Here is a 16,332-nt window from a genome sequence, read left to right as displayed (position 1 = left end):
ACTGAACCTATTAGAAGAGAATGTAGGGAAAACCTTAGAACACATAGGCAGAGTGGAAAATTTCCTGAACAGAACACCAATGGCTTGTGCTCTAAGATCAAGAAATAGGACTTAATGAGATTGCAAAGTTTTTATAAGGCTAGGAACACTGTCAAGAAAACAAAACTACACCCAACAAATTGGGAAAAGATCTTTTCTAACCTCACATCTGACAGATCTAATAACCAATATATACAAAGAACTCAAGAAGTTGGACGCCAGAGAATCAAACAATCCTATTAAAAATTGGAATACAGAATTAAAAAATTCTCAATTGAGGAATATCGAATGACTGAGAAACATCTAAGGAAGTAATCCCTAGTCATCAGGAAAATGCACATCAAAACAACCCTGAAATTCCACCTCACACTAGTCAGAATGGCTAAGATTAAAAACTCAGATGACAGCAAATGCTGGCGAGGATGCGAAGAAAGAAGAGTGCTCCTCCACTGTTGGTTGGGCTGTAAGCTGGTACAACCACTCTGGAAATCAGTCTGGCGGTTCCTCCGAAAATTTGATATAGTCCTACCTGAAGACCCAGTTATTCCATTTCTGGGCATATACCTCAGAGATACTCCAACATACAATAAGGACACATGCACCACAATGTTCATATCAGCCCTATTTATAATAGCCAGAAGCTAGAAAGAACCCAGATGTCCTCCAGTAGATGAATGGATACAAAAATTGTTGTATATTTACACAATGGAGTACTACTCAACTATTAGAAACAATGACTTTATGAAATTTATAGGAAAATGGATGCATCTAGAGAATATTATCCTGAGTGAGGTAACCCAGTCACAAAAGAACAGACATTATATGCAGTCACTGATAATTCAATACTAGCCCCAGAAAGCTATGAATACCCCAGAAACAACTCACAGGCCATATGAAGCTCAAGAAAAACAAAGGCCAAAAAGTGAAAGCCTCGGTCCTTCTTAGGACAAAACATAAGTGTATAGCACCCTCTCACAGTGTGGTACACCTAGACCTTTAAATCATTAATAATTCAAGAGCTAAGAACATAGACTTGTGGAAATTTTTTGGTATTTAAAAATCATTATGTTTAATCTATACACACCAAGAAAACTCTGTTTCCATGTTACATTTTGTTTTACATGTACTTTATGCTTATGGTAACTATAAGAGTTCAATGCATACTATCAAACCTCTAAAAAATAAAGTACTGAAAATATATTCATATAATGTTATGCCAAAATGATTTTAAAAATCTGTACATGTATCTCTCTTAAAGTTGTAAGAGAAAAAAGCAAACTTTTTACATTTATTGCATTGAACGTCACATTAATGAACACTGAATAATTATTTAGAATTGTGTTCATTTATAATCCAATGCTTTAGATATATTTGAAAATATCTGGATATTTTATAAAGTACATTAACCTAAATTGCATATTTATAATGATTTTACCTATTTTCTAATCTTTATGAACCTTAACAAATTGTTCAGACTTATCATTCATTAACATTGACAAATGAATAACATCCTGGAAGAGAAACTAGATTAATAAATTATATCTTAAACATGTCTTATGGAAAAACCATGAAAATTAATGCAAATACATTTTTCTCCATCTCAAAGTTAGATAGCACTTGAACATACAGTTGTAAAGACATATTTCCCAGAATCTAAAAGTTCTCTCAAACTTATATATCTCATACATTCATTAGTTTACTACAAAGACATCATTAAAGCTTTTCAAAGCAAGCAAGAAGCCTTTTTTGAAATAATATACAATTGACTTACTAATCATTAAGGGTTTCAAGTGATTTTATAATTTAAAATTGTATCCATAAAGTTGTCTGTCAGTAAAATCTAGAGATACATTTCTGATGTTAAATGCTGAAGGGAAACACACAATTCAGAGAAACACTGAAGAAACAGTTAGTCATTCTCTGAGATATCACCAAATGCATTTCTGATTGTTGAACCAGAACATTTATCAGAACGGGCTTAGTAAAGGTGAACATTATCCACCTCTTTCATAAATAGTTTAGCCTTGGTTACCAGTTTTGTCTTTATAACCTCATGTTTCCTACATCCTAATTCAGCAGACTTTATTTTAGTAATACTCTCTTTATAGCTTTGGGAAACACCTCTAGTGATATTTTGTTCGTAAGTTTTTTGTAAGCTGAGAGGCCACCTAAATTATCGATAGGTTTATAATACATTAATTGCAATAGAATTTTCACATCTAACTAAAGTATGAAAGGGTATTGCTAACATCAAATCATTGTTATAAATGAAGAAGTTTGAATTTACAACTTTATAGTTGTGTAACTTTTCCCAACATGTTTTTTTTAGTAGAAATAATAAGGTCATTTGAACCAAAGACTATTGTTTGGTTTGCAAAATGACATTTTCACCAGCAATCTTTTTAAGTGGCTGGAGCCAAATGGGAGAACCCTGAGTCTAAAGGTTTGGAAAGGCTTGTTTGTTGAATCCTTTAATTTGTGTTACTTATTACATTATAATGACTAGTTACTCTTGGGGGGCTTAGCTGTTGGTGAATTGTAAATAGAATAAAATAGACAGAATATTAAAACATCTCAAAAGGAAACATACTAGTTCCCCAATGATGATGGAATTCTAAATCTGAGTGTGAGTATAAGAATATCATCCAGGAAAGATGGTGAAGGACATCAGGTGGAGCAAACGGTCGTTCATATTAACCTTTTAAGACATTGTTGATATGGTTGTAGAAGGATGAGTTCTGACCTGACATTGAGAAAACAAGCTTCAGAGTAATAATGGTACAAATAGTAAGGAGAGTAATTCCATGGATGTTTTCCTTTCTTACATAGAAGAACTTGGGGGGGGGGGAACCCTTAGGACTTCCCAAGATGTTCATATTTCAAATAATAAAAGTTAATACCAATTTAATGTAAAATTAAATATTTCAAAGAGACAAAAATATAAATAAAGGTGCAACAAATGCATAAGGAAAGGAAGACATTGTAGTATTTTTAAGCCCCGTAGTGCACTTCACATGTTTTCAAAAGTATCTGTACAGTAAAGGGACACTGGGTGTGGGAAAGCTGAATATAAAAGAAAATCATTCAATGATGTATATTTTAGAAAGTCAAAAAAACATAACTGAAGAATGAGATTCGTAACATTTTATTTTCATCTGGAAAATGTATGGAACATAAAACACAAGGACCAGTATAAGATTTACTCAGTCAAGACTCATGTACACAACTGTACAATTTCAGAAAAAATGAAAGCTATAGTCTGTGGATAATTTAGCTTATAAAGAACTCATAATTACAGAAGGATAAACAAGTTTGTGACTAAATAAATGCTTTTAATTATTACAGTTTGTAATACCGTACCAGTATATTGCTCTAGTTAATTGCTAAAATATATACAAGGAGGAAGCAATTAATTTCCCGTAAATCACTGAATCAGGTTAGCATTACATGACCAATTCTTTTGTTGTCAGATCAGTGGAAATGTTTTAAAAATTACATTTTCAATGTTTTTCATTTTAGTGATCTAAATCCTTCACATTCCAAACACCAACCCAGTTTAACCAGAAGAGGGAGCCCTTATCCACTTTCAGTAATTCAAACTCGAAAAATTCTAAAAACTATCATAGAATCGTATAACCATTATACCAAGTTTTAAAATTACAAATATTAAATAAGCAACCCAAATGGTATAATTATTTCAAGTTTTAAAATAAATTATAAACATAATTTATAATTCATTTTTAATTAATTTCCTGGAAGACAATAAAAAACAAAAATCTTTTATTTATAGGATGGGAACAGTTTCAATCATGTTCAAAATTTATTAAGTTTTGATCATACCAATATTGTTGCTATTCTTTTTATTGTTATTAGTACATCTATTTAGCTTGCTCAGTAAAGAATTAAAAAGAAAAATGTAACCCTGCAGTTTTAGAAGGCATGTGTATTAACATATTCCCAGTGTTAATATTATCCCTTCAAATGAAAATCAACTACCCACAATTTTAAAATCTTCCAGTATAATCACATTCTTATTGATTACTCAATATACAGTAGAGATTCTTGTTTTTTAGAGGAATAATTCTGTATTTTATTAAACATCCTATGTGACAGCTCTTAATGTCCCAATATTAACACAGGTCTGACTACCACAGTGGCAGTTTCAAAAACGCTGTGTCTAAATTTGCAGTATAATCAGTATATTTGTGCTTAACTCCAGCGCAGCCCATGCTAGGAAGAATAATACGGGAATAGAGCCCTTCCAGACAGACCCTGGCCATATCCCCTTTAATGCAGCATGCTCAATAATTAACTAGTTAAGTTAGTGATCTCAGGAGAAAGAGTCCACTAACCAGACTCAGTGGCTTCTCCTGGGAGTCTGTTGTTCCTGAAGAGTAACAGGATCCATCCTAAGTCTCCTGAGTCAACCTGCAACTTCATAAAATCCCCAGGGACCCTGAATAAGCACCACTTTTTTTTTTTTCAGAAACACAGTGGAACATCAGGTTTTGCAGCTATTTCTTTACATTATGAGACCTGCAGGATTCTAATGTCCCTGTTAGTAATAGAAAATGGCTGTGGCTTGGATAACAAGTCATAAGGGTATAAGAGAGACATCTAGGCCTTATGTCTTCCATCTGTCCCAAGAGATTCTACAAATTATAGCATATATAATGGAAGTTAGATGGCTTTCTTAGTTTTAAATCAAGTGTTGATTTTTGAAAGTTCTAAGCAACCATATACTTTTAAAAATATTATTTTAAATAGTTATTTTTAAAAAAATATGTATTTGTATGTTTACATTATGGACATATGCATGTATGTCTGTGGCAGGTTATTGTGCTTGTAAGTGAAGTTATCTATAGAGGGCAGAATGGATATTAGGATCCTTGAAATTGGAGTTATAGTTGCGTGTGAGTTGCCAGACATGAAACCTGGGTGAAGAGCTCAGGTCCTGTGCAAGAACAGTAAACAGTGTTAGCACTTGAGCTGTCGTGCAAACCTATCTTTCTGTGTTTTTAATAGAAAAACACTCATCAATAACAAAGTAAAAACAGAACAAAAAACATGTAAGGCTGCCACCCACATATTCCTGTTCATGTTATTTCTCCTTTCTGCGCTACAACACTTTTAGGTTTGAGTACTCAGTAGGTTGGTTTTACAATTATGATGTAAAATGAGAATTACTTTTGTTGTTTTGTGTAAAGAAACCTCATATCATTATGGACCAAAGAAATACAGTGTGAATCTCTCAAGAAATGAGAATAGGAGAAATGTCCCTAGATGATCCTCAGAACAAAGAGACTGAGTTAGTAGAATACTGAATTTATTTGTTATCCCCAAGCATATACGTGTGTCTCTCTTGACAGACATTCAGCACATTTCTGGTATTTCCTTTAGATTGGATCAAACTACATCTTCAATGTCTCAAACAATCTTACTGATAAAAATGGACAAAGTGCAGAAAATATGATATAGGCCTAGCCAAGAGGATGAACGCTTACACACCAGAGTGGGGTGGACTTTATGTTGGTTGCCTTAAGTAAACCTCATTCCTTCTAAGACACAGCATTTCATATAACAGGAAGGTAAAATCATACTAGTAGGAAAGAAGTAGACACTCTATTTCCTAGTGTGTTCCACAGTTGTTTTTTGATCTTTGGCAAAGGAGTTATGGCTTAAAACGATTGCCGATTCATCACCCAAGAGCAAAGCCTACGGGTCCTTTTGTGAGGGATTAATGTTAGTTGATGCTGAAAAATTATAGTATGTATGCATGAAGTAAGAGGTGTTTCCTAGTTTCAAGTCATGCATTCATTTTTAAAGTTCAAAGCAGGGCTGGAGATACGGCTCAGAGGTTAAGAGCACTGGCTGGTCTTCCAGAGGTCTTGAATTCAATTCCCAGCAAAGACATGAGGGCTCACAACCATCTGTAAAGGGATCTAAGGCCCTTTTCTGGTGTCTAAAGATAGCTACAGTGTATTCATATACCTAAAATAAATAAATCTTTAAAAAAGTAAAAAATAAAGTCTTAAACAATCATATACTACATAGTTAAGTTTTTAAATACTTAAGTATAGGGTTTATGTTAGTGTTATATATGTGTGCGGTGGGCTAATGTGCTTGTAAATGAAGTTATCTATGGAGTGCAGAGCAGGTATTATGGCCCTTGAGCTGCCCTATAGTTGCTCATGTGCTGCCTGAAATGGGACTGGAAGAAGAGCTCAGGTCTTCTGCTCCTGTTTGTGGGAGAGACCATGGCGTTATCACTGGATCCTGGACTGTAGGCAGGAGCAGACTAAGCTGGACACTAGCAAGCGTGCATCAATTCCTAAGTCTCTGCTCTTGACTGTAGGTGTTCTGTGGATTGCTGCTTCACATCACTGGCACAGTAAGCTCCCCTACAATGGTGATATGTGATTAGAAATTGTTAACATCATGATCTGTTTCTCCCTTGAGTTGCTTTTGTCATGGTATTCTATCACATCAGTGGGTCAAGGAAGCAAGGCAGGTTGTATGCATGCATGGAGTCTTCATACACCCAACTAGTAATTCTTGGATTACTGTCTTTAGTTCATTATCACCTTTTCAAGGTTTAATGTCATGCTGCTGAAGAGACAGGAAACTGTTTCATTTGTTTTGTCTTTTTGGTTTGGAGAGTTGGCTCAGTGAATACAGTCACTATTCTAGTAGGGATTTGGTTCCCAGTACCCAGTTGCAGGTCATAACCTTCTATAACTCTAGTTCCAGGGGATCTGCCACTCCAGTCTTACATTTGTGGGTGTCAGGAACCTATTTGGTTTGCATATACAGAAAGAGCTAAAACAAATCAGGCACATAGAATAAAGAAATCTGAAAATTTATTTTGTTTATTATTGTTGTGAGTTTGTGTCTAATGTATTGAGATTGCTTATGCCACGATGAATGAAAAGGTCAGAGAGCAGTTCTTGGGAATCAGCTCTCTCCTCTCTTCATGGTTCCCAGAGATTAAGCTCAGGACATCAATGCCCGTGCTTCCTGTTTCTCTTGCTTATGTAGCTGTAGAAACTGAACTTTTCCGAGGCAAGACTAATGATCTTGTCTACAATATGAAAACTGTTGGAGGACTGCTAGCCGAAGTAAGGTTTCGTAAGAACCTCTCCCCCATCTATCATGAAGACTGGTTTTTAAGAATATGCAGATTTGGCAGGAACCAGACAGAGATGCCCCCTCAGGGACTATGCTAGAGTCATATAGATACAGCTGAATACATTTGCAGCTAACCATCTGTCGGAACTCGGGATCCCAATGAGGTTGCTAAAGAAAGGACCTAAGGAGCTGTAAGGGATCGCAACCTCATAGGAAGATAACAACATTATCAACCAAACAAACCTTCCAAAACTCCTATGGAGTAAAACACCAACCTTTGTGTGAACTTTGAAAGACCTATTGATCCAGTTACATATGTGGCTGAAGATACTAGTGTCTGGCATCAATGTGAGAAGAGGCTTTTGTTCTAAGGAGGGTACATTTTCCCAATGTAGGGGAATGACAAGGCAATGGGGTGGAGAGGGGGATCAGAAGGTTGTGTACCTTTGTGAAGGCAACTGCAGGGGGAAGGAGGATGGGAGCAGGACAGGGTAAAGAGATAACATCTCAAATGTAAATGCACAGTATCTAATAAAAAAGATAAAAAAGAATATGCAGATTTTATCTAGCTTTCAAAGTAGCTCTACTTTGCTAACATTGAGGTTGGGAAAATGGGAGATTACTCCACAAATCAGACATTGTCAGCACTGCAACTATTTATATTGAATGAGTAGCATCTTCCATGTTTGAGACTGTATTTATTAGTAAGACACTAAGACATGGATAAGCAAGATTCTCTCCACTCCTCACTGAGCTGATATGTATGCAGAGGCTAAGGGTTGACTCGGGCCTGCACAAAACGACCAATTCTCTCTGGCAGGAGGTTTCAGCAGCCTGTCATCAAATCCTGGTGGGAGAATGTGCCTCTTTCTCCCACATCCTTCACACCTACACCTTGAGGGCTGTACATACCCCAAGGAATCACATCTTCAGAGCAGATAAACAGGTTTTCTTGTCTTAAATGCGATCCTTTGGAAAATCGCAGTTCCCAGTCCAAGACAAGTTGAACATTCACTTGCATTTAAAACAAACAGAAGAAGGGTCTATTGAAAATTTTGAATATAGTGTTTTGTTCTTGAGAGACAAATGTACACCAGGATTATTTTGTTTGTTCAATTGGGTTTTGTATGTTTTCATATATGACTGTCCCTTTGCATACATTATTGTTGCAAGTATTAGGTTTATTTAAAAAAGAAAATAAAATTACTTCACAAATTTAATTTATATGTACTGTTTGAGAAAGAATATACAAAATTGCAAGTTAAACCATCTAGTATTTATTTAGGATTTAGATTTCATTTCTTTGTCCATGTTATTAAAATCAGAGCATGTATCAGATCTCCATTCAAATTCACACATGATTCCTTTTGTTTTTGCAAGAGTGTAATATTCTAATTCTTGTTATAAAAATTATAAACTTATTATGTCACTTTTTGCCTTATCTATTCAAGAGGATGGGGGAGGCTGACCTTGTTAGAAGAGTTTTATCTCTAAAGGTTATTCAGCAAGCAGTGAAGCAATTCCAGTTTTTCTACTGGCAATCTATTAAGTCATTTGGAGGCAAACACTGAAAAGCAAACACAGAGTTATAACAACTCTTGTAACAAAGGATGAGTGTTTGGCTGTAAGAGGTAAAAAAGTAAAAAGGGAAATCCTAAGGAGAAAGACAGAAATATTGGTGGAAGATTATAGATGCTATACGCATTTCTTTAAGCAACCCTCTGAAGGAACTATCTTGAAAATCAAAATCAACACCATCCCAAAATAATTGTATCAGTATTACATCTTTCCCTTCAGCAGTGTCTCTCTGTATCGTAGTATGATCCACAGGATAGACTTTTGGATGTCTGGTAATTCAATCCTGACAAATGGCTGGAGAGGTCAGAGGCCCCAGGGTGGAACCTACTATTTTTATTTTGCTAAATAGTCATTCTGCCAAGTTAACTTTGAAATATTTTTGTATTTCCATACATAGACCTAAGTCAGTCTCAAAGTTTCTTCGGGGCTGCTTCTTTTTCAGAAGGATGTTGTAATAGACAGATCCATAAATGCTGAGCATTAGAGACTGAAGGCTCAACTCTAAACAAGATATTTGTGTGAAAGTCTCCATTATGAAGGGTCAGAGAATACTACAAAGGAAGAGGCAGGAATGATGAGGACACAGAGGATGGAGCGGAGTTCTGTGAAATGCTCTATTCTAGGGATGACTTGGCTAACACTCTCAGGAACTCATAGGAGCTGTATTTCCTGCACAAGAGTAAACTATCCACCTGAGAGGAAGCAGATGCTCTCCAGGTCCCATTCTATACTGAGAAGCTACTGGCAATGATTAAATTTTGTGGAGAGATTATACATTATTTTTTATTAAAGGTATAGCTATTGTTATGTTTTCCATGTTATAATGGCTGGGCGACACACATATATGCAGAACATTTATTGTACTTGTTTAGAAGAAAAGGTACAAAGAAGGTTGCACTGGGAAGATATGGTTGAATTGGTGTGGGTGTGAGGGAGATATATTATATTTAATGTAATACCTGTGTGAAAAATCTCAAAAAGACAAAAAGAATTTGACAAGAAGTATCTGAACGCAAACCAACCACAAGTTTGAGAAATGTGGCTGACCATCTGTCTAGAGGGGCTACATGACGGTCTTAGATGAGAGCCTTTACCATCCTCACACACTTTTTATGACTCTTCCAAGAAGATCCATTGTCTTCTCAGATTGCCAGCTCTACAAATAAAGTGAAGCTCAGAGATTTTCTAAATCATCACCAGACTCCTGCATAATGACTAAATAGAAATGCATTTGAGAAGAAATTGGTATGACTGTACAGTTCAGGACATCATCTCTCCCTCAAAATAGCTCTTTATCTGTGTGACTGGGGACCCCCCACGCAAGGTTCTCTCAGGTCAAATCTATAATGTAAGCTTTTACACACAAATGAAGCTTCTTAAGAATACAAGCTGTTATGCAACACTCTGATTTAAACAAATGAACAGAGACCCACTTCTTTGCATGTCCTGGAGATTAAATTTAATTTTAACCTAAGCTTTAAGGTAGGAGTTCTCAACCAGTGGGTCATGACTCTTTTAGGGTCGAATGACTCAGAGGAATTAACTAAGACCATAGCAAAACACAGACATTTACATTCACAGAAGTAGAAAATTGCAGTTCTGAAGTACCATAAACATAATTTTATGGGAGGGGGCTCATCGCAGCATGAAGAACTGTATTCAATGGTCACAGCATTAGGAAGGTTGAGAATAATTGCTTTAATGACTTTTATTTCGTTTCAGAACCTTTGCTTTCAAGCTTCTGTTTACTAGCTTTCTAGAATGTAAAGCATACAATCTCAGTGTTCTTCCCAAATGAGCTATATATCATTTCCAAAAAAAAAAAAAAAAAAAAAAGAAACAGTGATGTCTTTTGGTACACCTGGAATGTATTTCTCACAGTGCATATAGCAAACTACTATCTTTCTTTGCATATATCACATGAAAGTAAGCTAGTGACTGAGAAAGGTCACATCTTTGAGTATCTTTTCAAGTAAAGACATAACTTTAGGCCGTGTACCCTACAACATCTGTTCATACATCTGTAAGTCAGTATAAGGTGTAAGTGTAATTAATTTTCAATGGTCTCATTTAGATTTAAGCAGAGGTTAGGAACAAGCCATGGTGTGCACACTCTTGTGTTCCATTATGAAATATATGTGCCGGGGATACAGTTTGTTCTCAGTAACTAATTGCTCAGAGGACAATAAATGAATGACCCTAATCAGATTAGGAAAGTGCATCTATAATGCTAAGCAGTTTTCACTTTTATAATTCATTAGCAACAACTTTTGTATCTGAAATTATACTGAAAACTTTATTTAAAGGCACTGCAATTGGAACATGGTGGTTGCTTCTTGTATGTGTTTCTTTTTTCTGCTTTTGAATGAGAATCTGTGCTATTAAAGCTCCCCTCCCCATTTATATCCCATTAAAACATCAGCAGGAATCGTTTTGCTATTGTCTGGAAAATAGATGTAATTCTCAGTCATGTATTTTTATATAACTGACTACTTTATTTGAGATAATTTATATTAACAAAACCATTAGAATCATCAAATTCTGTTATACATTCCAATATTTTTTTACATGTAAAGGATATGTCTGAATTCTCATCTTGTACTAGTTTAGAAACTGCAAATTGAACTGACTGAGATCATGAAGCCTTAACCTATCACTTTTGCATTTTTTTTCATTCCCACATAATTTCAGTGTCCTTTGCAAATGCGTGGTATTCCTGCAGCAAAGGGAAATACTAACACTGGTTAACTAGCCACTGCCATGGGTTCCATGAAAGTGACAATGTGTTCATTTATCTTCACTGCTGCACAGTACAATTTCTCCATGTGACATAACTGCAACTTAGAAATTCCTGCTTGTTGGATGTGTACGGTGAATGTCGCATTATCATGGCTGGCTGGCAAATGTTAGACTGGTTCGGTATGCTGGTATAGAGCTTGAACCAAGTGTTGAAAGGATTCCTTCCCCAGTATTGAAATGTGGGGGTTGTTTATTAACATATCACTAGAGAAGACATGAGCTATAGGGTTGTATAAATTTCTAAGTTAGTTTTTTTTTTTTTCTCACAAATCGGTAGGTAGAATTAAAAGACTATGGCCATCAGGAGCACGTTGTACTCTGAGATGCTCGACATAGTAGCTGACTCAGAAAGATGCAATACCCTCAGCCAAACAGTGGATGGAGCTTGGGGACTCTTATGGAAGAATAGCAAAAAGAATTGAGGACTGACATGAGTTATGAACTCCACAGGAAGACCAACAGAGTCAACTAACCGAGAACTTGGTGTTCTCAGAGTCTGAACCACCAACCAAAGAACATACATGGGCTGTACCCAGGGCCCCCTGCACCTATGTAGCAGATGTGCAGTTCGATCTTCACATGGGTTCTAAAGAAACAGAACAGGAACTATCTAAAAAGCTGTTGCTTATCTATGGATACATTCCTCTAGCTGGGTTGTCTGGCCTCAGTGGGAGAGGAGGCACCTAGTCCTGCAGAGACTTAAAGTGCCAGGGTTTGGTGATACCCAAAGGACTCCCACTTGCTCCGAGGAGAAGGGGAAGAGGAATGGGGAAATAGGAGAAATGTTGTGGGAGGGGATGACTGGGAGAGGGGCAGTGAGCAGGATGGAAAGTGAATAGGTAAGATAAATGCATAAATATATAAATAAGTGAGACTATTTAAAATGTACTGTTCCTTGATTCATAGTTTTTAAGTTTTGAATTCACAAGAAATATGCTATGTTCCCCAAGTTGTCAATTTTATGCCATATTACTATCTTTTGTGTCATAGTTTTGATAATGCTGCTCCATCATTCCCCACAATATTATCATGTTGGAGCTGGATTTTATTTGTTATAAATTCTTTTCAGGCTGAGAATTTCATTTGCTATTTCTTCATCACACGTCCTTTGAAACAACATTATGATGATGATGGTGTTGGTAATGATGATGAAAATATCACATTTTTTTTAAAGAGGATGCCTTCTTCCATCTAGATTACCAAGCATAGCTGGAAATTTTCATTTCTCTTTTAGCATTTAAGATATGTCTACATGCACCATAATGTTCATAGCAGCTCTATTTATAATAGCCAGAAGCTGGAAAGAACCCAGATGTCCTTCAGAAGATGAATGGATACAAAAATTGTGGTACATATACACAATGGAATACTACTCAGCCACCAGAAACAATAACAAATTCTTAAGAAAATGGCTGCATCTAGAGAATATCATCCTGAGTGAGATAACCCAGTCACAAAAGAACAGACATAATATGCAGTCACTGATAGTGGGATGCTAACCCCAGAGGCTCGCACTGCCCCAGAAACAACTCACAGACTGTGTGAAGTCCAAGAAAAAAGAAAACAAAACAACAAAAAGAAAGTCATGCTCAATCCTTACACACCAAGAACACACTGAAAAATTCCACGTTACACCCTGTATTACATGTACTTTTTGCTCATTGGAATAAAAAAAAAGAAAAAGAAAAAAAAAGAAAGTAAATTTTTTTTAAAAAATTAGAAAACGTCAAGGCATGTAAAGGAAATTAATAAAAGTTATAGAGAGTTAAAAAAAATATGTCTAGCGTTGGACCCCAGCAGTGGTGTCTCCCAGCTTTCCTTCCTACAGCATTTACTCTCATGATTACTAAGTGAGCGTCAGTAGAAAAGAATTGGCACACAGTGCATGCTCCCCTTGAACTGGAGACCCGGGGATGATGATACATTTTCTTATCAACTTACGCTTGATCTTTAAAACTCTGTTGCATGCTCAGTTGCTTTCTTCATGTACCTAATGCAAATTCTTGCTCCCAAGGTTATTCTGTCAAGGTTAAAAGTAACCGAGTTCTTGTTCTCTGTTAAAATTATCTAGCAACCATTTGAATTCCACCTCTCTGAGGGGCTCAAACAACTATGGATTCAACTTAAGTGTTTCTTATAACTATGTGGAAGCAATATTCTTTTATCTTTCATATCTGCCCCACCAAAATATCTTTTGATGGTCTTTCATAAACACTAAATTATATACAAGCTTTATAAGCAATGCATCTGATTTCAATAAAAAAAAAACTCTTAGTTCTCATTTATTATGAAAACCTATTACAACTTGAAGAGTTTAGCTTTATGTTCAACCAGTTTTATATACATAACCAGACAATGATCTGTGCAATTTTCTAATTCTCCTCAGCAACATTTAAGTTTAGACTACTGAAAATGTGTCCCGATTACCTGTAGGAAGCATAACTTTTCTCAGTGTTGTTTAGTCTTTATTGGGAATTTTAGGGGAAAAAACGCAAAACTAGGAATGGCCTCTTGCAACAACATTATTACCAGCTGGAGCTAAGGATTGCACTGGAATGTGCTCTAGTGATGCTGTTTAGAAAGGAGACTGGTCACTCTATTCAGTTAGAGATGTCTAGGTCTAAGCACTAACAGCAGAGATTTCCGGAAATGTCTAGGAAAGTAATATATACTCTGTTTCCGGTTCTAATTTCTTCAGGTCAACTGTGCTCCTCAGTTTTAAAAGCCTATGTATTATGAGTGCTCTATTTTATCAACCTCACAACAGATAGAAGGAAATTAGAAGCTCCTTTCACTTAAACAACTATGAGGTTTGCAAGTAACTCTGAACCACCTGGCCTGAGAAAACTGCATAATAGTAGCAATAAGAAATATTATTTATAAATAGAATTAGTCTGTTAGTTCTGCCCCTCATAAACACACACTCAGATACACACCCATGTATGTCCAATACACATATAAGATACAGTAAAAATAATATATTAATGTATACATTTAGAGCCCAAAATGTTAATTTCTGAGCATGAAATAAAATATCTTTCTTTACTTTAAAATTTAAAAATATTATTTATAATTAAACCCCAGAAACAGTTGTTCACTGAAGACAAGTAATATGTATTTTTTAAAGAACAATGTAATTCTAACAATATATGGAGAATATTCTTAAATCAATCTGCTACTATATATCTTTACTAATATACTTCAGAGACCACATTATCATTTATGTTGACAAAGGTATGTTCCTGCTTTATAATAACATTCCTTCTGACACAATAGCCACAAGAAGAATTTCTATGTGGAATAAATTAATCAAAGAATACTGCTTTTAAGAAGCATACATTTATAACATCATATACAGGCTTCTCTTTATATTTTGTCACCTGTTAACTCATTAACATAATTTTTCTGGTTTTATTACCTAACATTCAGATAAGCAGTTAAATTAAAATGAACTCAAAGCAACCAGTTGGAGAAATTCTGTGCATATCAGTGTTTAGCTGTTGAAATATCTGTGCTTTAAGAAAGAGGAGTTCAATAACCAGATAATATAAAAATAGATTACAAAAGATATACTTTGGCATAAAAATAGAGAGATAGTGATACTCGGTAGAAGAATATCCAGTATTGTTTATGTATTTCATCTACAATGAAGATATTATATTTAAATAAATCAGCATTTGTGACTGTTATGGACAGAATGCATAAAATGCACAGATGCATGGAAACAACACAATATTTTTAAAGGGTATTTTTAAAATTTTCTAATGATATTTTGTTCTACTAATAGATCAGTGCCTTATTCAGTCATCATCATAGAGGATTCCCCCAGCAGCTGATGGGAACAGATGCAGAGACTCACTGCCAGACCTTATGCAGAGAGAGAGAGTCTGAATGGGAGGTCTCCATCAAACCCTTCCTCACAGAGCTCAGGAAATCCCACAGAAGAGGATGCTGAAAAAGGGGATGGAGGACAACAGGAGAGCAAGGCTCTCTGAACCAAGTAAGCAGGGTGCATATGAGCTCACTGAGAATGAAGCCACAAGCGTATGGTCTACATGGATCTACACCAGGTCTACTTCCTTTATTATATGTTATAGCTATTAGTTTGGTGATTTTTATCAGACCCCTCACTGTGGCCACGAGTGGGTTTCTTGTACCTGCTCCTGCAACTCTTTCCCCTGTTGAGTTCCCATGAATATGAAAGGTTTTACTTCATCTTATATTTCAATATGAAATATCTTATATCTTCAATATGAAAGGTTTTACTTCATCTTATATTTTATTCTGTCATGTTTGGTTGTTATCTCTTAAAAGTCTGTTCTCTTCTAATGAAAGAGAAAAGGAATGTGGATCTAGAGGCAAGGGTAGTTGGGGAGAAACCAGGAGATGTAGAGAAGAGGAAAATTGTAATCAGGGTATATCATATGAAAAAAAGATCTATTTCAAATGAAAAAAAAAAAAAAACCTCAGTGTCATAGGAGAGGAAAGAAGTGCTAAGCATAAGCCATAGAATTTACACGCGAGATTCTGAAGCAAAAGGAGCAACTGCCTCAAATAAGCAACAATTTGTTTGCCATTTAGGTCCAAACACATTAGGGCTAGAGTCAAGAGTATAATCTACCTCCATATCTTTGCATTTCTCCTAGATGAATTGGACTACTCAGGTTCATGGAGAGGCCAATTTTAACCCAGAATTTTTCCAGTTCATTACTTCCCTCAGTATTGCTGCTCTGGGAAACCCAATCACAACTCTATTAAAGAACTTCTTGTTATTATGCCTCGCTCCCT

Source organism: Micromys minutus, assembly GCF_963924665.1.
Source record: "Micromys minutus genome assembly, chromosome: 7".
Taxonomy (NCBI): domain Eukaryota; kingdom Metazoa; phylum Chordata; class Mammalia; order Rodentia; family Muridae; genus Micromys; species Micromys minutus.
The sequence above is the reverse complement of the archived record's forward strand: the minus strand, read 5'-3'. Positions refer to the sequence as shown.